Source organism: Chrysochloris asiatica, unplaced genomic scaffold, assembly GCF_000296735.1.
Source record: "Chrysochloris asiatica unplaced genomic scaffold, ChrAsi1.0 scaffold00078, whole genome shotgun sequence".
Classification (NCBI taxonomy): Eukaryota; Metazoa; Chordata; class Mammalia; order Afrosoricida; family Chrysochloridae; genus Chrysochloris; species Chrysochloris asiatica.
This window is the reverse complement of record NW_006408596.1, coordinates 11,587,760-11,597,449: the sequence shown is the minus strand read 5'-3', so window position 1 is coordinate 11,597,449 and position 9,690 is coordinate 11,587,760.

The window sequence follows — 9,690 nt, the reverse complement described above, 5'->3', positions numbered from 1 at the left end:
GGATCGAACATTGTTTCGTTCTGCTGTGCATGGGGTCGCTATGAGTCGGTTCCGACTAGATGGCACCTGACAACAACACACTACCAGAGCTTCTTAGGACTCCCATTAGGGATGACTTAATTAAATGTTTGACCAAACATCTAGCCTGCAAATGATGTTATAAAGTTTACCAGAAAAATAGTTGCCCACTCCTGCTCTATCGGGTCACTATGAGTCAGAACTGACTAGACAGCACTGAACAGTGACATAGTTATGAATGGGATCCTGTTTGGAAATTGAGTTGGCTTGTTTTGTTAATTATCTCATAGCTGAGTAGACTGGGTTCAGAATCTCATCATTTCTTAGTTGTAAACAGCAGATTAGACACAGGGGCGTTATCACCCCTTGTGAGGGCTATCTGTAAAGTCAGGGGACATCAACAGACCATGGAAGGCCCCGGGCTGTCAGCAAGTAGAGAACTAACAGGGCCTCGACCCTGCTGTGGACTTTTCGCCTCCACAGAGAAACTCCTGTTGTTTAAATAGCCGTGGCTGAACTCCAGTGAAGGTCGATGACGTCCTGGCTGCAGCCTGCAGGGGCAGCTGGGAATTGGTAGGGTCTGCAGCTTACTGGCTGCAGGGGCAGGAGTGACTCCATTGACCTTTGGGAGGCCCCTTCCCACTTCCAAAAAGTGGGGCTATTAATAGCTGCCTCTCAGGGATCACAGAGAGCCTGGCACTGAGGAGGAGCTGGCGGCACTCATGCTGCCGCTTTTGTCCAGCACCCCACGGAGAGTGTGGCAGAAGCAGCAGGAAGTAGTGTTTCTTCTCAGCACCCAGCAAGCGATTTAATTTCACCGCACAAGAGCTGGCACCCAAGGGAGACGGCTGCTCTGCGCCATGTGGTGGCGAGCGCTTTCTCCTCGTCTCTCTGGACTCCCGCACCAGGCAAGCTGCTGCCCGCCATGCCGGTGGCTCCCTCTGGGCTGGTTTCCCAAGAGGGTTTCCCTCTGAGGCTGACTGTTGAGCTGGCCCCTTTCCCGGGAGGCATGAGGGCACCACCGAGGGGAGCAGAGGAAGCCAGAGGTGTGCACCGGGCATCCTGGTGGGTGACCTTGGATCTGAAGTGGAGGCACTCTAAGAGCTTCACCTCTCTGCACAACACATGTAGGGACTTCGTGTTAGGACTGCCTCTTGGTAGCACTATCCTACCCAGGACTCTGGGTGCCTTCTCCTGAGGCTATGATTCAAGGGCCAGTCCATCCACCTCCACCACCACGTGGAGAAAAGTCTGTCTGCAGGAAGTGGGGAGGACGCATTGCTCTGACTTCTTAACAGTTTCCATCTCTCTCTTTCCCAGCAGATATCTGGCCCCAGGTTTTCTGCACCACAATTAGGCATTCTTCTCCATGACAAATAGCAGAATCAGAATGGAGCATTGTTGTTGTTAAGTGCTGTTGAGTTGGTTCAGACTCATAGGGTTTCCGAGGAGCAGCTGGTGAGCTTGAACCACCGACCTTGAAGTTCAAACCAACTTTGCAGTACAGCGCATTAACCTGCATGGCCACACCAGGACCCCAAAGGAGCATTAACATCCCTGTATTGTAAATGAAGGTTGAGAAAGGAGTGTCACAGAAGTCGGGTTGTCAGAAAGGATCAATGAGCATTAGCTGCCCTTGAGAGGTGCTGCATAGGAATCTCTGGTTCAGTAGTGATGACGACAGCATCTGTCAATCCACTCATCCATTCATCCAGCGACCATCCACCCACCCACTCACCTATCCCTGCCACCAACCAGTCTACCAGCCATCCATTCATCCATCCATACATACCATGGTAAATAAAAAAGTATTGCTACAAAATCATAGGAACCTGTATTAAATGAAAATATCTTGACATATCCTCTTACCTATGTCTATGTACTACTGAAAGCTGTATTTCCATATGGCACTGGGGGATAAAACATGGGACCACAAGGTCGGCAGTTCAAACTCACCAGTTGCTCATTGGAAACCCTATTCAAGGTCACTATGGGTCTGATCTCCGACTTGATGACACTTAACAACATTGAATGGTCCCTCAAAAGTTATATAGTACCTGGTATGCTAATGCTGTAATGCAAAGGAGAATACTCCAGGATCCCTCACAGACCCCCACAGTCTTTGGTGGCTGGGATAGATCATTAAATATTCAGCAGAGTGAAGGAAGAAGTCCTAGAGAAAAACAGAAGAGGCAAGTAGTCTCTGGTTCAACTCAGTTGGTCTTAGTAGGGGTGGGGTGGTCCAGAGCTTTTTAGTCTCCTGGCCCAGTCATCACTGTATGTGCCTGCATATTTGGTGAATGTCAATGAAGAAGGAACAACGCTAACTAACTCACTCTGGTAGAGAAATGGGCTCTTTTTGGCTAACACCATATGAGGAAACCTACTGCTTTTTCCCCAGTCCTTGTGGTTCAGGAAGAGCTGACCTACTTACCGGCTCCAGAGAACTAAAGAGGGATGATACCATTGTTTGAGCTCCTGGATCCAGCTGTGCCTGAAGCCATGCCCTGTCCTTCCCTGATACATGGGACAATAAATCTTCCTTTTGGCTCCAGCCAGTCTAGAGTGGTTTCTGTCACATACAACCTGCAGTTCCCAAGAACACAGTTGTTGTTGTTGTTGTTATGTGCCATCGAGTCGGTTCCGACCCATAGCGACCCTGTATAGGGTTTCCGAGGGTGTAAATCTTTACGGGAGTAGAAAGCCTCATCTTTCTCCTGCGGAGCAGCTGGTAGTTACCCATTCGGAAATGAGATCTGTGTTTATAGAATTACAAGTCACTTTGTTTGCATGTTAGGAGATATAGCAGTAGAATGAAAAATGTGTGGATGAACAGGTAGATGCTCTCTTGATCATCAGCCAATCACAGCCTCATCTACAAGTAGCAACTCTTATCAAGGGCAGACAAGGGCTTGCTGATACTCTCATCCAGGAGACAGGGGACTTGAACTTTAGTTTTAGTTCTGCTTCTGCCCTGCTGTGTGACCCTGTGCTAGTCACTACCCCTCTCTGGGCCTCAGACACCTGAATTCTAAAAGGAAGAAATTATGTAAGCTCACACTTGTTGACACACAGGGTAGTAGTCCTATGGGGTGTACTGGAAAAACGACTTATGGTATGAGTGTGTATGAGTGTTACGTGTGTGTGAGAGTGTGTGGGTGTGTACAGTGAACATGTGTCACACTTAAGAACCAAGGCCTTTTCCTAATTCTGTATACATAAGCACTCAGAGTTCCACAATGCACATGCTTGCATTAAAGGCTATGAGAAACCCTCCAAGTAAAGACCCGTTTAAATGCATTTAATCCAGCATTTCCACAACCTCTTTTGATGACTTTTAAGATTTCATGATCTCTAAAATCTCTTCTAACTGAGACTCTGTGGGATGTTCTTAATCTAACAATATAAAAGGGGGAAGCATTTGACTAGGAGAGGACCAGATAGTGAATGTGGGTGGTTTGGGTCAAATTTCAACACGTTTTATATTGTGTGTGTGTGTTTTCAAAAACACATGGATGTGGTTTAAAAATATCCAAACGGTGCAAAAGCTGTTAAGCTGACTGCCATCGAGTTTGATGACAACTCACAGAGATCCAGGGATCATGTATGGCAGAGGAGAACTGCTCCTAAAGGTTTCTAAGACTGTAAATCTTTATGGGAGCAGACAGCTCATCTTTCTCCCATGGAGTGACTGGTGGGTTTGAATTGTTGGCCTTGTGGTTAACAGTCCAATGCTTAACCTATATGTCACCACCAGGGACCCTCAAAAGTGAGTTTGAACTGCTGACCTTGTGGTTCAGATGGACCTTGCTGTCCAGTGCTTAATTCCACAGCGCCACACCAGGACTTCATGCTCAATGGTTGGTTGGTTGTGTGCCATGGAATCGGTTCTGACTCATAGCGACCCTATACAGGGTTTCTGAGACTGTAAATCTTTATGGGAGTAGGACCGCTGGTAGTTTTGAATTGCTGACCTTGAGGTTAGCAGCCCAACTTGCTAATTTACCAGAGCTCCTTATGGTTGTTGTTAAGTACCGTGGAGTCAGTTCTGACTCATAGCGACCCTGTACAGGGTTTCCGAGGCTGTGAATCTTACAACTGCAGAAAGCCTCATCTTTCTCCTGCGGAACAGCTGGTAGTTTCGAACTGCCAACCTTGAGGTTAGCAGCCTGATTCGTAACCACTAGGCGACCAGAGCTCCTTCCTTATGGTTGTTGTTGTTGAGTGCCATTGAGTCGGTTCCGACCCATAGCGAGCCTGCATAGGGTTTCTGAGGAGCAACTGGTGAGCTTGAACCGCCGACCTTGTAGTTCAAATGGCTTTGCAATCTGGCGCATTAACCCACAGCGCCATGCTGGACTACTTCCTTATGGCAGTCTCCTGTATTTATTGTTCTCTTCAGAGATTTTTTAAATCAACACATCTTGTCAATAGATACAGAACAGGTTTTCTCAAGCTAAGCACAATTAATATCTGGGCTGGATAATCCTTTGTTACGGGCCTTGAAGGGATGGGGAGGCTGTCCTATGCATTGTAGGATGTTGAGTAGATCTGCCCACTAGATACCAATAGAACGCCTATCCCAGTGTGACAAATATCTCCCAACATTGCCAAATGTCACCTGAAGAGCAAAGTCACTCACCAACTGAGAGCCACTGAAAAAAATCTAACTCATTCTTCTTGAGGACTCTCCAATATTTTACTGCACGAGGGAAGGACCATAATTTACTGAATCAATCCTTTGTTGCTGATGGACTTTGATGGGTTTTCCCAGTCTCTGGTTAGTGTAAACAGTGTTATAAGGAGTATCCTGGCATGTGTGTCTTTAGAACATACAAGTAGGCACATTTATCTGTAAATGTCCCCTAACTGTTCTCCTCAGCGTTGTATCCACAGCATGTAGCCTAGAATTGTTGCTCCAAAGAGCGGTTGGATGACTGCAAATACTGTATAACTCACAGCCTCAATGCCCCTGCTAAGTGGGGGCTCAGTAAGCTAAAGGGCTCTCTGACCTTGATTCAAGGAGCTCTGCCAAGACATCAATACAATGCCCTGCTCCCTGGACACAGGGCTGCCCTGGCAGAGGGAGGAGGGACCATCTTCCAGGAATCTCCCGTTGCTCCCTGGACATCACTGGGAAAACGGCCCATGGGCCCTGAGGTCTCTGACTGCTTTCAAACGTTCCTCCCATGTCCAGGAGAGACCTGGCTTCACCGTGAGTCATCTTATGTCGGTGGCCTGTGCCTCAGCTGCCACATACAAAACCCATCATTGGCCGTGTTCATGTTTATAAATCTCTCCGAGGGCCTTGGCCAAAAGCCTCCACACAGAGCCTCAGTGGCCAGTGCAAGTAACAAGAGTGAGTTGGACACTTTCCCATCTGAGATGGGCAGGAGCCCATGCCAGTTCGAACAGAACATCCCAGCAGATTGGGAGGAAGGCAAAACCATCCACATTCATGCACATCTAAGTGACCATTCATGATAAAGTTGAAATGAGTGCCAACTGTGTGCCGAAGGAACCCTGGTGGCACTGTAGCTACAGCACCTAAATGCTAACTGGAATGTCGCGGTTCCAACCCACTAGTCGTTCCGCAGGAGGAAGAGGTGGCAGTGTGTTCCCACAAAGACCAACAGCCTCAGGAACCCCATCGGGACGGACGCTAGGAGTTGGAATCAGCTGACGGTCAGTGGATTTGTTTTTTGGGGGGTGATGAAGTGAGTTACATGGTGAGTTGCTAACTGTGAAGTCAGCAGTTTAGAGCCCCCAGCTGCTCTGTGAGAGAAAGCTGAAGCCACCTGCGCCTGTATGTCTCTGCAGTCTCAGAAACCCCAGGGAGTAATTCTACGCTGTCCTCCCTTATGGTTGTTATGAGTTTAAATTGGTTGGATGGTGTTGGCAGTGCGTTAGGGCACTGGGTGTTAAGTGGTAAACAAAAGCTTTCATTCTGGTTGGGAGAGGCAGGCAAACAAATGCCATGAAGAAAAGAGAGGGAGGACAACTGGCCTCAAGAAGGGCTTGAGAAGTTGCTTCTGTTAAGTACTCAGACCCTATAACCACCAAAGTGACACCCCCTGTGTCTCACAGAGCAAATGACCACTTCAGAGAGACAGATGGAAACAATGGACCCGGCCTGGGGCGGCGGCTACTCAAAGTCACCACCTGGAACGAGATCCAAGAAGAAATAAGGTTGACTTTCCACCTTTTGCATCAGGTTGGCTTCAGCTACATATGGACAGAGTACAGTTTCTCTCATGCCACTTAAGATATTCTGTTAGCATCGGGTCATTTATCCTGATAAGCCCACAGACAGGAGGGTAGAAAGAGGCACAGAGAGGCCCCCTTACATGGTAATGCTGATGAGAAGCAAAGTGAGTTTTTTTGTTGGAATATCCAAGAACTGTTTTGTTTTCTTATAAATTCTCACCCATTTCAATTCAGAGCTTGTTTTTCTTTGGGGGACAAGGAGAGTACCTTTGATTAAAACAACAAAACACTTTTCAAAAATGTAGCTGGCTGGTGCCCATGTTGTTCTAATTTGCCTGGACCAGGTACTCCAGCTCTCATGAATTTGATCCCAAAAAAGGTAGCCTGACTTATTCAAACTGGACCCCCAACTCTGACCAAATATGAGGGTAAGTCCAAACATCCTGGGTTTATCCCCAACAAAATGCGCTTAAATATATGTCTATGATCAGTTGATGGATACAGAAACGGCCTCTCAGGAGTATATTTGTTTTAGTCTCATCAGGGTGTCTTAAAATATATATATAAGCAAAACAGGAGTCCTGGTGTGGTGCTGTAGGATAAGCACTGGACCCCAAGGTCTATTTGAACCACAAGGTTGGCGGTTCAAACTCACCAGCCGCTCTTCAGAAACCTTACACAGAGTCACTATGAGTCGGTACCGACTCTAAGGCACTCAGTAACAGTAACAACAACAAAACAACCCAAACGGTGGCTTCTGAGGCAATCCGCTGGGCCAGTTACATTCAGAGTAAGAAGGTCAGCTCCAAAGGTTATGGCAATTGTTTTGGGGGATTCCTAAGGGATAATCTTGATAGATTTTCTTTAAAAACACAGGAAAATCATTGGGAGCTTATTAGGAAGAAGTTTTAAGAAAACTGAAAATTTGTGATTTAAAAAAAAAAAAAAGTCAGGAAAGTTGTAGGGAGGAATTTTTTTCTGTCACTAGAGTGCCCCTGGAGTCCTGGTGTGGCGCTGTGGGTTAATGGACTGTAATGTTGGTTTGAACCACAAGGTTGACGGTTCAAGCTCACCAGCTGCTCCTTGGAAACTCTATACACAGTCGCTATGTGTCAGAACCGATTCGACGGCACTTAACAATAATGCCCCCTGCTTATTCTTCAACGATAACAAGGCCTTTTCTCAGAGAGTTTCATGGGGCCCCTTACTCATCCACCTACAGAGCAGAAATCGTCAGAGAAGAGTTAGAGAGACAGAAACACTACCTTCTGAAGTGGTACAGGCAGGCCAGAAAACAACAGCTTCACATTTTGAGATTTTTGTTTTATAAAGGTTTCTATGATTCCATTGCCTTGGAAGAAGTACAGCCAGAATGCTCCTTAGAAGTCAGGACAGTGAGAGTTTGTCTCTTATACTTTGGACATGTTATCAGGAGGGACTAGTTCCTCAAGAAGGTCATCATGCTTGGTAAAGTGGAGGGTCAGTGAAACAGAGGAACGGTGACCATGGGCTCATGTGTATGTAACAAGAATTGTGAACATGGTGCAGGACTTAGGCAGAGGTTCGTTCTGGTGTGAATATAGGGTCGATATGAGTTGGAACTGACTCAACAGCACCTAACAACATGATTTTTACAGCAATACTTTTGATTCACTCTCATAGGTGGCAATAGAAGCTTCTGGAATCATTAGCCCATCTACCTGATCCCGTCTCCAGACGCTCCTCACATGCTAACAGAAGGGCCACCCTGAGTAAAGAACAGAGGTTCTACTGAGGAAGGGCCATTCCTGTCTCAGGAGGAGACTCAGATAGAGAGATGGTGGTGCACAGGGCTGACTGTTCTGGTGTCGGAGAGGTAGAGCACACTCTGCGTGGCCCAGAGGAGGTTTGTCACGAACAGAGGGAAGCTGTTATGATCACTGAAAACCGATCAAACAGTCTTCTGCTGAGACATACTTCCAACCCAAGCCCACCCCCCTGCCTGACCTACATAGGTCTAAAACTTGCTGCTGCCAGAAATCCAGACCTTCGTGGATGATAAGAAAAAACACAGATGACAAACCATATGGGAAAAAAGTTTAAACTAGTGAGTGATCAAAGAAATGTGAATTTAAATAAACAATGAGATATCAAATTAGCAAAATTATTTTTTAAAAAACACAAAACTTTGGTGAAATGTTTGGAAAGCATTTTCTCTTACTAGTACTTTAACCCAAACCAAACTTACTGCCATCAAGAAGATTCCAAGTCATAGTGGCCCTGGGTAGGGTTTCGAGACTAAATTTCTTATGAGAACAGACAGCCTCATCTTTCTCCTACAGAGTGGCTGGTGGGTTCGAACCACCACCTTGTAGTTCACAGCTGAGCGCTTTAATCACTGTGCTACCATGGCTCCTTTCTTAGCCTAAAACTCTGCTGAAACTTGTTCTGCATCACAGGAACAGACAAGTCTCCACTGACAGACAGGTGGTGGCTGCATCTCAAATGTAGTGTACTGACCGGGAAACGAAGGAATGGAAGGTGAGGCTTGTGTCTCTCAACCACCAATGCGCCCTGACTCTTCCTGCAGAGACAAAACTATCACCGTGAGTTCATAATGCACCTTTGGGGTCTTGGTGCCCCTCCCTGTATGTCTCAGCTTGTCCTTTGGCCCTCAGGGGAGACTTGAGCAAAGAGAGAAGAAAGAACTGCGTGATCCGTGTCCTTGACACAGGTAATCCGAGTCTCACACTTCCTAGGGTAGCTGGTATGACTGCCTCCCACTAGCAGGAGGGAACTGAATGAAGCTCAGAGGTAGTAACCCCTTGTATGAGGTCATGCAGCTGCGGAGCGGCTGATTCCAGAGCCCCCCACCCCCACCCGGGCCACCTGACAGCTCAGAGCCCCGCCATGGAGTGATTTGGGCAGAGGGAAGTTGGATCACATCTCATAACCAAATGGTCAACATGGGGCTTTCAGTTGTGACTGGACTGCTAAAGCGAGTTTCCTCTCTCATCTCCAACAAAATGTCTCCATCCTTAATACATTGATTGTCCCAGCTGCTTTCCGTTGGTTTATGCCTCGGGACAGACCCTATGGCAGCGAGTACGGGAAGCTCGTAAGTAGAGTCTCCGTTAAGATGACCGCGATCTCACCAGAGGAAACTGGAGCAGGGCTCAAGGAGATGTTGCTGCCACAGGACCTTGCTTACCGGGGACAAAAGCTGGGAAATTTCAAGCTAGTCTTGGCCAGGGAAGTTCAGCTACAGAGGAGAGTCGCCAGCCTGCCCGCAGAGAGGCAAACAGGAAATCCCAGAATTTATACATGACCCCATTACAAGGCAAATGTTTTGGAACAAATTGTTCTTCTTTCAAATCCTTGTTTTCCACTAGTTTGTTTTTTTTTTCTTTTCTGGATCACCTCCTCCTTTCCACCTTCCCACTGTCCTTGCTAAACTTGGACCATGGCGCCACCTGCTGCCTGCCG